The following is a 21,201-nucleotide window of genomic DNA, read 5'->3' as shown; positions in this document are numbered from 1 at the left end:
ATAGCGAGACTCCAGAGGCAGGGAGAAGAAGAGTGGACTGGTAATTGCCAACTTAAAACAGGGGACACATCTTAGGAAAACACCTGGAGAAAACCTACATTGAGGAAACACACCAAAAGAACTGATGAAGCATTATGGCACACAGAAAAAAGGTCTACTTACTATGCATACCTCAGAAACAGGAAATTACATCATGACACCTGATGCCACCATGTTCGAGTGGGAGCACTCTAATTAAAGTTTTATTCAAGGGTGGCCATTTTGGATTGGGTTAAATGAGTTCCTACTGGAGGAATCCTGGTAAACAGAATTCCTTAGTAACATGGAGATGCTGAAGACATCTCCATTCCATGCACCCCATGGGAGAATAATGACGGTGCAGGAAATTGTGCTGGCAGACCTGCCTGGTGAAAAAGCAGGGCAGCGCAGCAGCCCTCACCAGCCGAGACTCATGCCTGGTAGAATGCATGTCCCGCTTGTTCAAGACAGACTCAGGGATTCATGCTGGGTGGGGCGCTAGAATAGAAGGATCTCAGTTCACTATGTGGCTCCTGCAACACTGCAGTAGCACCAAAAAACTCAACATCTCTCCCTTAAATCCACACAATGTTGAATATTGGGTTTTCACTAATCAGCAACCACCACAGTTGCTTATTGGAGGAGGACTCTCTCCCTACCACTCTCTGAAAACTTCCATTCAGGACCACCCACGAACAGGAAAACAAATGATTGTGGTAAAATGAGTGCAATTAAGTCAAGAATATACCAACCTGAGATGCTCAAGATCCTGCATATTTGAAACTACCAGAACATATAGATTTGGTTTATGGGCACAGCATTATAACTACAATCTCTTGTTACAAATTAAGCTTATGTAAGGTGGTTGTAAACCTTTAAGATTAAACTGGCTAGGGCTGGTTTGTATATGATGAAGCATAAGTGTGCCCTTATTGACACCCAATCTTTATCCATAGACAAACTGGAAGTATAAGATACATTCATTCATAATCACTTAGACGTGCTTTTGGCTCTGTGATTGTCTCTCACTACGTCATTGGCACTTCATGTTCCTCTGCACTGTATGATACTTCACCCCGTCATGTCCAATGACATGTCCTTTTGCACTTGTGTAGTATCACAATAGAAGGCGCCACGCTAATGGACTCACAATCCTGGACTATATAAATATTGCACCACAGCACTTTAAACTAAATAGCACTTAAACAACCACTTTGTCTCTGTGTAATGTGACACATCAACCGTGAGGGATATTAGTGATGTTTGCCTCATGTCAATGCCCATAGAATGTCAATACAACTGCCTTGAAAGATTGTGGGCTGATAACTATGCACTGGGGTCTGGATTTTACCATCATCTGCCCTTCCTGAGGGTTAATTCTGTACAGTATAATGTTGTGTCGTACAGAAAAGTCTGTTTCAAGGGATGTCGAAGCAGAAAATCAATGTCTTCAAATTTTTCTTCTAGACAATTTTTAGGAATGTGACATTTGACTCTAAAATGTCCTCACACACACACCATACAGCAGGAATGGATGTGTTCGAGTGTACGGACAAATAAGTAACCTGACAGTACAATGTAAGAAATTATAGGTGTGAGTCATGTATCACCTCACCTTATCAGGGTTCACATGAACATCAGGCTGCAGGCAGACGTACCACAGTGTCCTCAATACAAAATCTGGTCTCAAAGTATGACAGATTTAAAACATACATCCAAACTTAATAACACATTGGGAACCATAGGAACCTTGAGTGGCGGGTGCAATAGATGGCAGATGCACAGAGAAGTAGCTTTGGTGTAGCTGCCAATATGACAGCACAATTGGGATTTGGATGTAGGATGGCACACAAATGCAAATACTAAATTGACACTGTTCACCCATGCCAAGGCCCTGATCCCCAAGCATATGACACATACTGTAAAGGAGTACCTAAGTATTTATTTAACTATAAAAATAGAATGCTAAAACTAGGGGAAACACCTTAACTAACCTAACCCATCCTAACTACACATTACCCACAACTGGCCCTAACTACCCTAAGCTAAACTTACTTATCACATTTAACTAAATACTCTAAACATCAACCCCCACCCCTCTTATATGACGGGACACATGGAGGAAAACATATACTAACCTAAACACATACTATCTTATCCTAAACAATTATATCGTTTTTTTTTTTTATGTATGCACAAAAATCCCAACATCACCCCCACCCACCCACAAAAAATACACATGTAAAAATATCATACCCTCCACCCCCCAACTCACTTATACTAACTAAACTAACAGCCTATTCTAACCTAACACTAAGCCCCCTAAACCCACTAAATATAAGAACCAGGAAAGAGGAGGGGCGGAGGGAAACATGGCTGAGGGTCACAATGTCACAAGTTTGCTCTTCGCAGGATCTTCTTTATCCCACGCACTCTCCTGTTGATCTGGGACACCTCCTGCTGCAGCCTGTCCAGTCTGCACAACATGCGTTGCATGTCACTTTGCATGTTACGAAATTCCACATTGTCAATGACTGCAGCAGGGGTGGTCTGTGTGCCAGTTGTGGAGGGTTGTGCAGTTGCCGGTGCCATGCTTGGAGGGGGCGGTGCAGGGGCTGCTGTCAGTGGTCCAGGAGCGGATGATGTTGACGGACCTGCAGTGGTGGCTGTCATCCTTGGTGCCACTTGGTTCGGAGTGGTGGTGCTGGTGGTGGCGGCTGTTGTGGACAGGGATGGACCCCCTTGGGAAAATGCCCACCATACCCCTGTGGCTCTCTCATGGCGGTAACGCCATGCCATGTGACGGAACCCAGACTCAAATTCCAGAATGTGGCAGTAACGCATCGCCCTCCTCTGGAACTCGCCGATCTGAATGGCATCCATGTTGGCTGCTGTTAAAAAAGAGAAAGCCAAACATTAGTTACATCATTGTGTGATACACCTACTGATGATATTCAAAAAATACATCAAATTTATCTTAAACAGGCCAAATCACAGTACAGATCACAGATTCTCCCCGAGGAAGTACATGCCAATGCAGCCTACACATGTCCTATCTAACAGCACAGCAATGCTCAAAAAGTTGTGTACCTACTTAAATGATCTAAGCATGATTGTTCTGCCATTAGTCACATAACAAATGCTGCAAGTCCTCCACATGTGACAGGCCAACTGATGGCTATCTTCTGGATGACAATCAAGGGCCACAAGAATTGTGATTTGTAAATGGAATTGCCAGGATGGTATGCAGTTGCTAATCATGAGGGGGTATCCTAGGTTGGAACAAATTAATTTCAGAATTACATGTATGTTTACTACACCTGGATCCTCACACCTAGGTACACATAATTCATAACCCTAAGCCTGTGCCTCGGGGGGGATGGACAAGCAACACATACTTTCAAACAGCTGTCCATGGGTTTAGTCAGTCCACCACAGGTAAGGAGGGTGTCCAACTAGGATAGACACCAACATTGTACAATCCCATTCACATTTATGTTCCTAATTGCGGACAATTGTCTACATCATTTGATACCACCAATACCTGTCCTACAACAAGCACATAGATGCAAGCACCCGTCTGGGCATGAGCTGCATGCACACCTATGACATTGTACTCAAGTGCCACATAAAAGTTGCACAGCATGTGGAGCTAGATGCTGCTAGGAAGTCAAACATACAGTCTAACATGTTCATTAGTGAACAGGGAAGCTCAAGTCTGTGGGTAATACTTTGGCATCCTAATTCTGTGTGAATCAGGGTATGACTTGCTGACTAATTCATGAAAATGGCTCTCTCCAAATTTTTCATTACAAGTAATGTAACAACAAATGTCACCCTATTCACATGGCCATGTCTACAGGGCTGCACTAGAATCCCAAAATATGACTCTACGCCACTGATTGTCCAACTCAAATATAGAAAAACAAGTCAAACTCCAGTCAAGTCACATATCAGATCATGTGCTAGCACATCATACCTTGCTATGTGTCCAACACACAGGAGTCAATCACGCAACATCTGCAAACACAACAGCGAACGGAAATATCAACACTTACTGGATATGTCTGGGTCCGCAAATCGAGCCACTTTTGCAATTGTGTAGGGGGCAGGTCCACCTGTAAAGCATGGAAGGGTGAAATGTGCTCAATGTCTGTGCACTGTACAACACTTCGAAGAAAAAATTACATGTGTGACATTATATCTGAAAGTCCAGCCCCTCAGGCATGATGACACTCCAACAGACATACCACTGCAAACATGTATAAACCTTGTCACTCTAGTGAGTGATACACACACATATGCACACATGCAGTGGCCCTAACTATTATGTGGTGACAAACATGATTCATCAATTGGTTGCAGATTCATTTATAGAGTGTACTCCATTTCTTCATTTGTTGTTATGAGGGACATGCAAAGCTGCATTCCTGGTGCACTGCAATACCAGTCACTCAGGTATTGTGGCTTGTGCATCAAGGGACAATCAGTTACTGTGTGATGCTCATGTGGGTTGAGTTTATCTCATGAATTTTTATGCTTTCTATGGCCCCTTACAAGTGGGCCTGTGTTGTGTGTAGGTTACATATGCTACATTGACAGTGTACCCTGGGCCAGATATGCCCCCTATGACACCATGATGTCAGGGATCCTGTGCGTTAGTTGATGATAATCTGACGCTAAACATGGGTTGGCCATTTATCTAAATTAATACAACAAAGAAATATATGCTGACAGTGTATATTTTGGTCATCTATGACAGAATGCATGGGCACAGGTGCAGTCATTGCACCTGAAATGTGTCACTCATTGCCCTGTGTACCCATATCGGGTAGTGGAATTCACAGTTAGCCACATTGATCATCTTACATTAGCCAAGTTGGGAGATCTGCGGGTATACAGCAAACTGACACTGTCCCATTATTGAAACATGGCTTAGCAAATGTCCTACTGTGGCAATCTTGATGATGTAGGTTTCAATTTTTATGCACCTTGGGAATGGCAGCAGTCACAGGAATGCTGGTCTTCTGATCTTAGCATACACTCATGTCTGTGATAGCCTTCATACTGGGTAGTTAGCTATTGTACATATGCTGCACAAGATCAGCAGGGGTGTACCAACTGTAAAGTAGCAAAGTATTTGGGGACTTTATATGTATGATGGAATCGGTCAGGGGTCCCTTGCACAACATCATGCAAGTAATACATTGTGGCCATGTATTCACCAACTTCAGGTATCCCATGATGACCCAATAACTTATGAGAATTGCATGGCTATAAAGGAACACAGATGGCAAATGCATCAGCTCTGTTCCATCTATTATGCCCAAGGCATTTTAAAACACACAGGAACAATGAACAGAGGGCCAGGGATATTATTTATTTCTCAATTTGTAGCATTTGCTTCATGTTTTACACTACAGCTATGGAAAGTAGCACCAAACATTTAGATATGAACCCGTGTGCATTACTTTGGCATCCATTTTTAATTTAATTGCGGCACAAACCAAGACAAAGTATCAGCCTAAGATATTACAGAGGTTAGGAAGAACTTTGTACGTATGGCCCCGAATACAGTTCAGACATGTATTCCAAATAATTGGGGACCACATTAATTCCTTGCCTTAGCTTGTGAAATACATCTCTTTCCTGGTACACTCACAGACCATGGATCAAACATATATTTGAACCGCATTTCCATCATCTATTGACGTCAAAGCAGCACTAATTTACAAGATCAAGTTGTGTTTTGTAAGTTTGTGCAGCTGTTGCGTCAACAAATGACGGTAATGTGTAGCAAGTATTGTATAACTCAGGGCCACTGTATGTTTAACTTGCATTCCACATGTCCAAAAACACTGCCTGCAGCATATCAACAAATCTGCTACTGTCACTACAGAGCATTTAAATGTGCACATTACACTGAATTGTACTCACCAACAGGGCCACCAGTCACCAAACCCAGGTGGTCCAGCGGGTCTTGCTCTCTGGCAACAAGGACAGCCACACAGTCTAGAAAAATCACAGACTGAAAAGTGAAAGTGAAAGTACACCCACTGTACCATTTCTGTAAACAGGATATCCTATTACATCACTTCCTGCCTCAAATGCGGTGCGTTTTTATTATGATGCGTCAAAAATTTATGATGCTTACGGGCTGTGCGACAATTTTTTTTTAAGCAAATGCTTCAAAATTCCCCCACATTCATAGTTCCAAATATTTTTAATTGGGAACCAATTTCATGGGGTACAGTGTAGGAATTACCGCTTGGGGCCAATGGATGTATAATGGCTGTGAGCGTCATTTTTCAACGCATATTCGGCGCTTTTTGATGCATATGCGTCGTTTTTTGACGCGCTTGCATCAAAATATATGTCTTTTACTGTGTTTGTGACATTTCTCTCATTTTTAACGTACAGGAAAGCTGTAACTGTACAGAGTTAGGCTGTTTGCACCTGCATTGTGTGTTCCAGTGTTTGGGCACATGTGGCAGACCACACTACTGCGGACCATAATACTCATGTTGTACCGGATGAGCACTCTTCACTGACGCAATAGATACCCAAACTTTTTGAATAAAAATTTGTATTACCGAGTTTGAGCAGGTTGTGCGTCAATAGAGGATAGCAAGCCTACGCAACTTAATACATTAACTCATTGCCTGTGTGTTAATGTCTGTGAATTGGCTATTTCAATTGTTGTTGGGCCTCTGTCTGAACGTCACAAGACGTGCTTTCATTAATGTGGTTGTATGCATGTATTGTAAATGTGGATAACCATCAGATGCTATACAGTGTAGAAATGAGTCAGGATATGTGTTTGTCATACACGTAGCATCTAATGCAGTGTTAACTTCCCTAACTTTTGGGACAATACATCTCCCATGACAAACTATGCACAGGATAGATAGAGGATGGTTGATAATGCCAATGAGTAAGCCATCACATGTACAGGAATGTTGGATACCACATCCTGGTCACTTGTTTGTATACTACCCATGAGTCAGTCATTTGACAATGCTATGTAGGTACAGTGTTTGTGACAAAGAGTCGCAAAAACAATCCAAAAATGTAATGTCACTCCACAGTTTGAGTCATATATATGACCTATGTTTCTCGGGTGGCAGTGGAGGATTAGCAGACCAAGCTGCATGTGTTCACATATTTTCAGTGGTTAATTGCACAAAGGTGTCCAGTTCAAGTGTGTGGCCATGTGTACCCTGTGTCATTATTGTCCTCCATGTTATCACTGTTACATGCAGGTCTAGTCATGAGTCTGTGGAGCCATTCCCTGCATTAACAGAGTATCCTTCAAAGCAGAATTGACCGAAAGCCAAAGAGAAATCAACAACACACATGGGGATAGTCCAGCTATGGCACTGCAGACGTTTTATGAGGCTGACAACAGGGCAACCTTGGTGTGCTCACAAACGTAATGGATCAGTAAATAGAACCTGGCAGCTTTCATCAGAACATTTGTACACAGGGTGGCCTCTAAAATTCCCACTGCAACAGGGAACATCAGTGCCTCTGTGCTGATTAATCTCACAGCTAGTCACCACGAAAGCACCATTATTGGGTTGCAGCCAATGTGAATCTGTGTGTGGACCGTCAGGGCACAAACATGTTTTGTCCTTTCATGCACATTAGCAAATGTTGTTTGTTGTGCTGGAGGCACCGTACCCAATCCATGCATACAGCCATAGTACACTGTCACTGTTTGTCACTCGTGCATACATGAAACCCAGGCAAGGGATAGGGCCGGGATTAGGCTATTTGAATACATGTCCCAGACCATTATACCATAAGTAAACTGATTACACTATACAATATATTTGTGGATTCATCGTAGACCTACCAGACACAATCCCCCAGGAGGAAAGTGAGGGCATGGAAATCAACTATGAGAGAAATGTAGCTACAGGGAACCTCTATGGTAACACAAAGACAGGAAACAATCAGGCTAACAGAAAGCACGCTCTGTCAGGAACTAACATGAACAAGGCAAATGCACAGTGAGCAGACTCAGACTGGGAAAAGCTGGAACAACTGTATTTGTGCTGTGGGCTGCAACGTTACACAATAACCAAGGGCTGTGTTACACAAGTGGCTTATACGGCAATGCACAACAAGGATATACATAAAATGGCAGCTTCTAAGCAGTTCCAGGCAGCAGAAAGGGCATGGCAGAGTCAAATGGCTGGTCTGCATGGAAGTGCTCACAGGTGTGTGCAGCTTCAGTCTCTCACAAGTCCTATAGGTGTGAATCAAGTTCAAAGGGACAACAGTACCTTTCACATGGGAAGCAATGGACAGGTGATTACAGGTCCTACAGACTACCAGGCAGTGCATTTTCGGACCTGAAGTCCATGCAGACAGATGAACTAGGACTATGGCATGCCATACTAGAGAGGGAAGCACACTGGAGTCAGAATGTGAGTCTGGGTGTGTGTAGATGAAGGATTATCAGGGTACAAATAGTCCGGTTACAGGGCCACCTAGAGAAGGGTGGGGAGAGACTGAATACATGCCTGTGGCAGAACTTATAACCTGGGATGGCATGCGCAGGGCATGTCTTGTGAACAATGCTTGTCATACCTGGGGCACTCATGCTATCCATTTGCAGCTTACATGGACTTCTTGTCCACATACTCAGATAGCTGATGTCACACTTACTGCTGTCTAGGGTCTGGTCATACATTCCTGTTACCAATGCAATAGCACATCCACTGCCTCATGTCTGAAGCACTTTTTGAACTTGTGATTGATGGTGTCTTAGTTGTGTGCCATAGGCTGCGATGAACCATGTTGCCAACATGGATGTGTGCCATAGCTGTGATACTCTGATTTTGCACGTCAAATGTGAAATGAACACGATATATGTCATTTACACTGGGTGTGAAGTTGGGTGTACATTCATACCCATCAAATGTGATGTGACTTTTTCAGTGTCCTAATCTGTATTACTGCACTGCTCCATGAGGCTAGACTCTGATTGTGATTCCTAGGGATCATGTGATACATAAATAATTACCCAGACCATGATTTAGTGATTAAATGAGGTGTTTAATGACATATGGTAAGACAGTGTTGATGGTGACTATAGTTAAAAGAAGTCCTGTACAATGTGTTGTCTCAGACGCAATCCTGCCGCAGTGTTTGGATGGTCCCCCTCATGTTGATGGACAGCATCCTCATCTTCAGGCATTTGTGGGTCTGGTTTATAGAGGGAAATGTTCCTCCTTACACATATGTTGTGCAGAATGGCACAGGTCAAAATTATCTTGCAGACCATTTCTGGTGAATATAAGAGGCTGCCTCCGTTGATGTCGAGGCACCTGAATCTTAACTTCAGGATGTCAAAAGTCCTCTCTACTATGGTGCGCGTCCTCCGATGTGCCTCTTTATAGGCACGCTCTGATGCAGTGCTTGGGTTTGCAAATGGGGTCATGATCCATGGCTGGATCCCGTACCCCTGATCAACTGAAAGAGAAAATGAGTGAAACATTTTTGATGGAGCTTGCACCATGATTATCACTTTGCATGGCAGTTGTTATCTATCTCGTGTTGTCTGGGACTCACCTGGGTTTGTGTTATTGTATGGAATCCTAGGCTTCTAGGATGTACCATCAGCATTGGGTTGTTTCATTATCTAAACTGGTGTTTGGCTGATTGACCGGATATCAGCGGTATTTTTGTACATTTGCAGTACATTGTGTACTCCCATGAATTATGTCATGTGAAAGAGGTGTCCATGTGTCTTCACTGGGGGTGACATGATACTTCCACACACAGAATCAATTCCACAGTGGTGGTAACACAGTTGCACTATATGGCCTGAACATCCCATCTAATTCAACATATGCAATAGCATGTGTTAAGCAACAGTGAGGGCCTTTGATTTGGCTAGGTGACAATGTACAACACATCTCCATAAGTTGGCAGCACTGAAGTGTTGACAATTGACAATGCACAAATATCCCCTGTGTGACAAGTTCTATGCAAACCTATTTTTGTGGCCTCACCAAGTTGGCTCATGTTCAAACGTGTACCTACACTACTGAACCTGGTCTAGGTAAGGTGGCTAACTTGGTTGTGGGGGTGAAGGTTTAATTGTCAAAAGGTCCATATGCCTGTACATCTGTTGTGTATATGTGTAATTGTCTCAATCCGTATGTATAGCAATGTGCACTTTGCAATATTGTCACATCAATATGTGTTCTTAGCACAGTCCACTTGCTTATTGGTAGCGGGCAATGTCACCCCAGGAGTGATGTGAGATGTTGGTACTGCCTCAATGATTCCATGTCACCTTCATTAGAGTCATCATCATCATGCTATGTGTCTCATGGTGTTTGACCTGCAGCGAAACACATTACACACCCCTTACACAGTACGTATTGGTTGGAAGGGTGTGTGATTGAGTGTTATTGATGTGATATTGGAAGATTCATCTTCCAAGTTGTATTGCCAGTTAAGGCCATGTCATTGTCACTGTGTGGTTTTAAATTGGTCCCTTATGTCTCTGGAGTGGCATCTGTTGTTATTTGCATCTGTCATTTGTCCATAGGTGTGTATCCCATTGGGTCAGGATATCAAACATGACTAGCAGTGTCAAAACCTCAGTGTCTTCCTGGCCACGTGTCAATGTAGTGGTGTATGTGTTGTGTGTCCTACAGGGTTGCTGTGCTGTGTGTAAATTACTGGGTTTCTGTACTTACCAACAAGAAGGCCATTTCCATATTGTCCATCCTGGAAGTGTTGATTGATGGTGCAGTGGCAGAAGATGAATGAATCATGTACACTCCCAGGATACTTTGTCACGATGTTGGTGATCAATCCCCGATGATCCACAATGGCCTGCACATTGATGGAGTGTGTGTGCTTCCTGATGCGGTATAGATGCTCAGTTGCAGCAGGTGGCACAATCCGTACATGTGTGCAGTCAATAGCACCAAGCGCATGTGGGAAGCCATTGATTTGGTAGAAGCCCTGTTTGGTCTCCTGCTGCTTCAGCTGTGTGTTGGGGAAGCTGATGTGGCGGGGTGCGAGGGAGATGATGGCGTCAAGTACCTTGGGTAGGAAGGCAGAGAATGAGGGTTGTGATATCCCGGCAACCAGGGCACCAGTGGTTTGAAAAGAGCCACTTGCCAACATGTGGAGGACAGCTAGCAGCTTGGTCTCTGGTGGAATGATGCGGGCTGTCTGCAAGCTGGGTGCCAACTGTGGCTCAATGTGGGGCAGCAGCTGCTGTATGGCTTGCCAGTTTAGTCTGTACCTCTGGATGATGTCATGTTCCCTGAGCCCTGAAGGGTTGTCCTGGTCCTGAATATCCTCTCCTGCCTTCTGCGTTGCCTTTGGGGTCCCTGCTGCTGTGGTGGAAGCTGCTGGTGTTGGTCCTGTGCTCTGCGTCTTCGTGCATGCCGGATAAATAGCGCCTCCATGTCTTCCTTTTTGAGCTCTGATGTTGCTACTTGTGTGTTTGCCCAAGGTGTTATTTTTTGATGCAAATCAGGCTGTGCGCCATTTTCTGACTCCGCCTCTAAGCCGTGCATCATTTTTGCGCGGTTGTATAGATATGGCGCACGGGTGTTTAAGTCATTTTTTGGACGGGAATGCCTACCTTGCATGTCATTACTGCAAGGCGGTCTCACACATCCAGAAAATTACGCATGCGGCAGAATTTTGGCGTCCGCGGTGTCGGGCGCCAAAGTATAAATATGGTGTTAGGTTTGCGCCAAACTTGCGTCAAAACTTTTTACGCAAATTTGGCGCAAACAGAGCATAAATATGCCCCTCGGTGTCTGGAAATGGACTATAAGAACGGGAGGTTGAGACATCAAAATTTTCCATCTGCCAAGCAGCCAGGCGGACTCTGTGAAAAGGGCAAGCTGTGTAAGATGTCTATGTGTGACCAGGACTGGGTGTCAAGGAACCCTGGAGGGGAGCCCACCAATGGGACTGAAATTTGTTCATATGGAGAGGGGGCCAAAATTTAACAAAATGCGGAGAGAGCCACACGGCCCCCTCAACAAGTCATATAAGGCCCTGGGAAGCCCCCCATTACTTTAATGGAAGGGGACCTTGTGGCTCTTCTTCCTAAGCCATTAATGGCTCAGTCCACCGGGACCGGCTCAGTAGCTATATCCTAGGGAGCCTATCCCCGGGACATAGCTGTTTCCCTGCCTGCATCAGCGCATCTTAAATTATGTCATAGAACATGTCATGAGTGATGTATGTGAGGTCGGTGCATGGCGGGGACGCAAGTTATAGTTTGCTAACGGAAATTTTTGTGTTTTTTTAAGTTCAAAATATTAATATTGTCACTGACAAATTCACCTAATTATAACGTTACTTTAGCCTTTGTTTTTTTCAGTGAATATATATATATATATATATATATATATATATATATATATATATATATACATATAAGTTGGGACCATGTTTCCATTGGAAAAGCATGTTTAGACTTGCCTATATCTTTGGCACCGTTTGACGAATCTTCACAAAATTCAAAATTTTCCCAAAAAACTGTTGGGATGATTCTTGTTGCGCATGGAAAGTTTCGGGATGATACGGAAAGCGGGGGCCAAGAAAAAGGGGGCTAAAAAGACATTGCATTTTCCATGTTAATTTCCATAGGATTCTTTAAACACGACTACAGGCCGAACCACCAAATTTACCAGCAAGCTAGCTCTCGGGACGCAGATTACGCTTTCGCTTATTTGGAGTAAATCCATTTAGTAGTTTTTGAGAAATTTAGGGAAATTCAAATTTGTATATCTCTGGCAGTGAAGTATTTGCGAACAAAGACGAGCTTGTGCAGGGAAATGCACAGCTCTGAATGCCAACACTTCAAACCAGGAAGTGTTGGCAACCATCTTGGGACTCAGCTTGAGCCAAGTCCCAGAAAAAAGTTAAAATAAAACAAAGGGGCCAGGGTAGGTACACCCTGACCCCTTAGTACTGGTGGGGGGGTTCCCCCAGATCAAAAAAATCTTTTTTTAAATTAGTTTTTTGCTGAGAATTTGCAAGATTCGTGGCAAATTTTCTTTTAAAAAATCAAGCGTGGGCTTCTGCGTTTGTTTTTTTTATAGGCCCCTGGGTGGACCATGTCCCGGGGCATTAAATATTTTGGTGTGGGGGGGCATCCTTCCTCCCCCACCCACAGCTCCAGGGACCACCATCTCCCCGCAGCTTGCATTTTTTTATATGCGGGGGGCAAACGCCCTCCCGCTGCCCTCAGGACCGCCACCTCCCCAAGGCTGCCTTATTTATAATATGAGGGGGGCCAGTGGGACCACCACCCCGGTACATTGCTGAAAGTATATGCAGGGGGCCCAGGGGACCACCCTCCCCTGGGGCGAAATGTAAAAAAAAGAAAAGGGGTCCCTATGGGACCCCCACACCCTGTGGACCACCACCCCCTATGTCCTGCTGGATGGCCACTGATGGCCCTGGGGACCGCCAACCCCGAGGGCTGACTCCTGCTATGTCCCGGGTGCCAACCCCCGTGACATAGCTGTTTGGCTGTATGCAGCCAAGCCACAGCAAACACTTCGGGTTTTGACAGCGGGACCTTCAAAGCAGGTCCTGCTGTCAAAATCTGAAATTTCATGCATGCAGGGGACAGAGATGAAATGCTTCAGCAAGCACAGAGCTTCCTGAAGCAATGGCACTGCAAGGGAAGCCTGTATGCTTCCCTCCCCCGTGCCAGATAGCCCGTAAAGGGCTTTGGAATATTATTTATTTTAATCTTAAATAAATAATATGAAAGCCCATGAAGGGCTAGAAAACAAAACCCATAGCTCAGTGTGAAGGTCACAGACCTTCACACTGAGCTATGGGGATTCAAGTCCAGCTGGACTCATTTCCATTTTTTTTTAAATAAAATATTTTATTTTAAAAAAACAAATACGTTGTTTTATTTTAAATTGGAGACAAATAACTCATTCTAAGTATATCAGATATAAAAGCATTAAAAAACTCTCTCTCTCCCTCTCAGTTTCTTTCTTTCTCTCTCTATCTCTCTTTCAGTCAATTCTCCCATTCACGCACCCACTCACAGACCCACTCAGACATTCACCCACCCACTCACAAACCCACTCAGACACTCGCGTAGCCACTCACAGACCCACTCAGACCCTCATGCACTCACTTACAGCCCGTCAGATCCTCATGCGCTCACTCAGACCCACTCAGTTACGCACTCACTCACACATCTACTCAGACCGTAACACACCCACAGACACCCTGATGCACCCAATCACAGACCCGCACACATACTGACGCACCCACTAAAACACTGATGTACGCACTCTCACACCCAGACAGACACTGACAGCCACTCTTACCACCAGATACAGACACCCCTCACACCTATTTTCACACCCACAGAGGCCGTGGCTATCTCCCATCGTATAAGCGCAAAGGGCTGTGCACAATATCGAGTTGGTTGGTTAGGGGGTAGGCCGCAGGGACTGGCTGCAGGCCAGGCCTTGCGGGCAACCCCGATTGCACATGGTAGAAGGCAGTGCGTGTTGCAAGTTTAGGTGCCTATAGTGAGTTGACCTCAGGGCCGGGCCGCTGGCCAGGCCGTGCGGCTAACCGCCGCCACGCACAACGGCGGTTGGATTCACGTTTAGCAATTACAATTACTGTACATAAAAAAAAACCATAGAAATTCACTGGAAAAACCAAAGGTTACAGGGACGTTATAGTTAGGTTCTGAATTTACTCGTTCGAAACCATAGAAATTTAGCAGTTATAGTTAGAGTACTTTCAAGTAACTAAAACTCATGCCTTGTGATAACTATAACTCGCGCCCTCGCCATGCACAGTTGTCTCATCAATAAGTTTATTGCAAACATTGCATTGGGAGTATGAAAGATGGCATAGAATATGTCATCAATGATATATGTGGAGTAATTAGCTGTGCATGGTGAAGGCGCGAGTTATAGTTACCTTAGGGTGCAAGTTTTAGTTACTTGAAAGAACTCTAACTACAACTGCTGACTTTCTATGGTTTCTATGGTTTTGAGCGAGTAAATTCAGAACCTAATTATAACTGAGGTGTCCTGCTAGGCACGTTCTAGTGTTCCACCAGCCACTCAGCTGAGGGCTGGCTTTACACACACCCCACACCCATCTAACACAGGTGTCACCGGTCAGGTGACACTGCCAATAAAAAGGGCCGGGCGCACGTGGCCGAGGCCAGTTACCAGAACCATACTGATGTGCCTGTGTCACCTCCTTATAGTAGCATGCGGGCCTAGGGCCCCCAACACTACAATAACGTCCCTGTAACCTGTGTTTTTTTCAGTGAATATATACGTATGAATCCCTAACAACAATGATTTTTGATCCACTCAAAGCCTGATAATCTAATTCTGTTTTTCATAATGGACACTAATGGCAGAAGCTGGTGTGAAATTCCCTTACTACACCCGCCTGTGTAGGCATGATTAAAATTCCACAAGGCCCTAGGTGTAATACTATTTAATACCTAGAAACCCACTTTGGTGCATTTATCGTCACTGAATAAAATTAATCCACATTTAACATTCTACGGGGCACTCGAAACTTAAGGTGGAGAAATTCTCAAACCTTACAAACCGGTTTAGTGACATATCGCGCACGTGCATATAAGTGCTCATCAATTATTAGGCATTCAATACATCATTTACGAAATGGTCATAACAGCATTCTATTTGTTATAACGCCGCAGCTGGTGGGCACAACACTACCTGTAATGCACCCCATAATTATAACAGCCCAACTTGGAAGTTCAGGGAGCTTCTCCTTATAAATGAAAAGAGAGCCCTGAAGAACTGTCGGCTTCACCCCGCGTATCCACAGGTGTGATTATACCCGTCCAGCGCTGGGGTGAAGATGTTGTAACCATACAATGCTTGGCCTCTCTGGGACTTCTTACAAGTAATATAAATGTACAATTATATATGTAGCGCTTAGTACCAGTGTGTTTCGAGCACATCGTGGGGCTGATTCTGAAAGCCACTTTCGCATGCAAATTTAACTTAAACGTGCAACTGTCTTAATTTACATGTGCAGGGTATTTACGTGAGGATATTCGGAATGGGGGTCTGAGAAATCATTGGGTAGGCTCAAATGGAGGAATTAAAGCACCCCTGCCCGTAAAGGTCTGCCTTTTGTCCCCGGTGGCATGGGCGTAGGAAGTGTGGGGGACGCGGGGGATATATCCCCCCCAGATTTTGGAGTGGGGGGGACACGGGGGATAAGGGTGGGGGGGACGAGGGGACAAAGGATTTCCCCTTCTATGATCTGATTTGCAGGGCCATGAGCACGGAAAGCGCGACCTATACTGGCCCTGCACTTGACCTGTGACCTGCTTCCAGCTACCTGCGACCAATCTGATCATGAGGGTGATGTCACAAAGGCCACTCTCCCTCTGCCCTTTTGTTGTGCTGCAAGCACAGGAGGAGTTCTTTCACACCTTGCCTGGAGCCTGCACTTCTGAAAACAAAGGGAGAGAGAGGCCCTTTGTTGATTGCTGTCTGAAATCCGTTCCTGCCGCCCTCTAGCCTGAAGATAGCAGCAAGATTTAAATAAGGTAAGGAGATTTGGGTAATTAAATAAAGTATTTCCCTTACTTTTTAAATAAAGTGCTGTGTTGCCGAGCATCTCCCTTTTTTATACATTATTGTTGGTTCACTGTAAGATATGAGCAGGGCAGGTTTTAGCGCGCTTGTGTGACAATGTCTGTTAGGGCCCTGTTTCTGTCGCCCTCTGTCTCCCTTTCACCAGGGTCTCCGACTGCCACAGTGCTAATTATTGTCCCCTGAGGTGACTCGGTGCTTGAAAGTGGCTTTGAAAGCACCTGCTGGGTGTTCCTTGCCCCGGACAGTTATCAGGCAACAATAAAAATTTCAATCCGGTGATTAATGGTCTTCCTGGAGAGAGATTGAAGTTTTGTCTAGTGGAAGTTTTGAGTCATCATAAAATAGTACTAGCGCAAAGAGATGCATACAAACTGCAAGGTATAGATTAGAACGTTATGGTTGTTCCCCATTTTTTCATTAACTTAATGTTGCAAAAGGGGTTAATTTCAGTGAAAATCAGTTCTTATTATTAAAGAGAACCCCCAACCATGGTGTTATGTTTTAAATTCTGAGCCTGGGCTTCTCCAGACAGGGTACTCTTAAACTATACCTGCTACCAGTATGGATGGCCTGTGACTCCCACACCTTGTAGTCCTCTGTCTTATGTAACATGTCCTATAGACTGAGTTACACACATATGATGATTGTCTCTGTGTAATGTCTGTGTGATGTAAAGTGCTCTGACACCCTACACTGGTATGAGAGATGTATGATGGAACAACACATGTGTACATCACGCATGCCTTAACAACGTGTTCTCAACAACGGCCACGTCTTTATCATGCATGCCTTTACCATGCACACCATTACCATGCAAGCCTTAACAGTGAATTTCGTTGTAAAAGCATGTTTGGTAAAGGAACATGCATGGTAAAGTCTTCCCGCCCTGCCCTCTTACACCTGATACCATACTCCACCCCGCCCAAGCACTTAAAACTCCCCCTTACCCCCTACCCTGAGCTCTAAAGCCCCCCCGCCCTGAGCCCTAAAAGTAACCCTGCCTGTCCTAAAAACTACCCCGATCCCATCCCCACCCTAAATCCCAAAACCTACCCTGCACTGTCCTAAAAACTACCATGACTCCTCCGCCCCTTCCCTGAACCCTACAACCTACCCTGCCCTGTCCTAAAAACTACCTTATCCCCTGCCCATGCCCTAAACCCTAAAACCTACCCCGCCCTGTCCTAAAAACTACCCGACCTCCCCGTCCTGTACCTTAAAACGAACCCTGCACTGTACTAAAAACTTCCCTGACCCACCCCTGCCCTGAACCCTAAAACCTACCCTGCACTGTCCTAAAAACTACCAAACGCCCCTGCCCTGAATTCTAAAACCTGCTCTGCCTGTCCTAAAAAAAACTCTGCCTGTCCTAAAAACTACCCGAACCCCCTACCCCACCCTGAATCTTAAAACCTACTCTACCCTTTCCTAAAAACTAGCCTGACCCTGCCCCCACCCTGAACCCTAAAACCTACCCACCCTGTCCTAAAAACTACCTGACCCCCTGCCCTTGCCCTGAAACCTAAAACCTAGCCCGTCCTGTCCTATAAACTACCTGATCTCCCCGTCCTGTACCCTAAAACCTACCCTGCACTGTCCTAAAAACTTCCCTGACCCCACCCCTGCCCTGAACCCTAAAACCTACCCTGCACTGTCCTAAAAACTACCAGACGCCCCTGCCCTGAATTCTAAAACCTGCTCTGCCTGTCCTAAAAAACTCTGCCCGTCCTAAAAACTACACAAACCCCGACCCCACCCTGAATCCTAAAACCTACTCTACCCTTTCCTAAAAACTACCCTGAGCCCCGCCCCACTCTGAACCCTAAAACCTACCCGCCCTGTCCTAAAAACTACCTGACCCCCTGCCCTTGCCCTGAACCCTAAAACCTAGCCTGCACTGTCTTATAAACTACCTGATCTCCCCGTCCTGTACCCTAAAACTACCCGCCCCCACCCTGTATCGTAAAACCTACCCCACCCTGTTCTAAAACTTACCCCGACCCCACACCCTGAACCCTAAAACCTACCCCGCTCTGCCCTAAAAACTACCTGACCTCCCCGTCCTGTACCCAAAAACCTACCCTGCACTGCCCTAAAAACTACCCTGACCCCCTGCCCTGAACCCTAAAATCTAACCCACCCTGTCCTAAAAACTTCCCGGCGCCCCGTCGTACTCTAAAACCTACCCAGGCCTGTTCTAAAAATTACCTCGCCCCCACCCTGAACTCTAAAACCTATCTGGCCCTGTCCTAAAAACTACGTGACCTCCCCGTCCTGTACCCTAAAACCTACCCTTCATCAAAGGCAAATGCTAGCTTTGTGCCCACTGTGCATGCGCTAGTGGTTGGCCCTAGGGACCAGATGCCAGTGATCATTTGCAACTCCCGCGATCCTGGATGTTGCCACCGATCCCTGCCAGCACACTTTGGAGGGTTCTGTGACCTTGGTGTCCTGCTCAGGCAAGAAAGGTAAGCTGAATTGCCCCACCATTCATGATCTCACCACAAATGTGTTAAAAATAAAGCCACTGTGTCCAACACGTTGGACGGTCCGTGTAAAAGCTGTACAAAAAGTAATGGATAATTATGAACCTATTCTGGAAACCCTAGAACAATTATCAACATCCAAGTCCAGTGGTGATGTGTCTGCTCGTGCTCGTGGTTTGCTTGCACACTTTCAGAGAGGAACAACTGTCCTAGGTCTTCAGATTGCTCTCCAAATACTGCAGCTTCTGGAATGTTTGAATATTGCCATGCAAGGCCGCCAGCAAACTATATCTGGGCTACTGGCTGCTGTGAATGTAGCAAAAAGTGCCATACTGAAGCTTCGTAGTGATGAGTCATTCAACAGTCTGATCCATTCCACTAACCACATGACTTCTAAGTACCATCTTAATGCCATTGAAGTGCCACGACTGCGGCGAATCCCTAAAAGAATAGATGATGGAGCAGCAGAAAGTTTTCATCCTGCAACCGTGGGGGACTACTATCGACCTCAGTACTTTGAACTTTTGGATACAGTTTCTGTTCATCTCACTCAGCGTTTTGACCAGGAAGGCATCCAAAGATATGAAAAACTTGTACAGGTGCTTTTAACAGGCAGTGGCATGGACTCTATTGCTCAGTACAAAGAAATTGACCCTTTGCTGCTCAAAGCTCAATTAACTATATTATCAAGTATGTTCAAGTACTCTTCAGTCCCAGAACTGGCAGACATACTCCGAAAAATGCTTCCAAGAGAGGGAGCTTTCTTTTCACAGGTTGAAAAGCTACTGCAGATTCTTTTAATTATTCCAGTATCTTCTTGTGAGGCTGAGAGAAGCTTCAGTGGTCTCCGCCGCCTGAAAACTTGGCTAAGATCAACTATGTCCCAGAAACGACTGAATCATGTTGCCATATGCAATATACATAAAGAGATGATGGACTCAATTGACCTACAGACAATAGCAAAACAATTTGTCCTCTGCAGTGAACGGCGCAAGAAATTATTTGGCTTTTCAAATTCAAGTTCATAATTTTATTATAGATACCTACAGCAAGAAATAATCATTTCTAATTAGGCCAATTGCATGTTGAGGTTTAGGAATCTCACCAAGAACATTTAGTTTATTCGTCCTTTTTTTGTCCCACCTTTGTTTGCTTGGTGCATGAAGATGCGAGATTTATAAACATTTTTTTGTGCATTTGGTCCAATTACTTTGTGAATGTAAATAACAATAAAGCATACTTGCAAACTGTGACTACAATCATGCCTTTCTCAATATTTCACTTAAAAACTATGCGATTGTATTTGTTTACCCGGGTGATCTCACACAATGGGCGATTTGTATAGGGTCACTTGAAAGTCCTCAAGGTTGTCCCTGTCCCCCCCAGAAATTTACTGTCTCCTACGCCCCTGCCCGGTGGCCGTGTTTGATGTGAAAAAGGTGCCAAATACGTTTGTTATTTAAAAGGCAGAATGTTTCCCTTGATAACCTGACAAAGATATTAAAGTCAATCAAAACTGAACTGATGAAAGTAGTTATTGATTCCTGAAAGAGCGGAAGCACTTTGTAAATATTATTAATAACTTGCTTCCAGACATAGCGCTTCATAGTATGCATCCGTTGGTTCCAAGCCCTGTAGATGACAACTGTTACTACTACCCGGTTTAATGGTGCTCACTTGAACAAGGTCGGACAGATGGAAGGCTGGGGTTGCACTGCATTTGAATTTGTGGCCTGCAGATAACAGCAGATGTCAGTGGCGAGCGTTAACTCACTGAGGTATAGTCATGACTACTTAGGCAAGTGTGTGTGATATGAGTGCTTTAAAAGGAATAAATACCTTAGCCAGATTACTGGGAGTAGGGGGGCGGATCACCCTATCAAGCTACAGCCCACATTAGATTATTAAAAAAAAGTGTTGATAGATTCTCTAGACCTGGAAACAAGCAGTAGATAAACCATTCATAGGTTTATGTGGGTTTTAAGACAAAGGGGTGAAATAATGCACACCTAAACGAAAAGCAGCGAGAAAGCAGCGAGAGAACGCGTGGAGTC

The sequence above is a fragment of the Pleurodeles waltl genome, chromosome 5 (genome assembly GCF_031143425.1).
Source record: "Pleurodeles waltl isolate 20211129_DDA chromosome 5, aPleWal1.hap1.20221129, whole genome shotgun sequence".
Taxonomy (NCBI): domain Eukaryota; kingdom Metazoa; phylum Chordata; class Amphibia; order Caudata; family Salamandridae; genus Pleurodeles; species Pleurodeles waltl.
The sequence above is the reverse complement of the archived record's forward strand: the minus strand, read 5'-3'. Positions refer to the sequence as shown.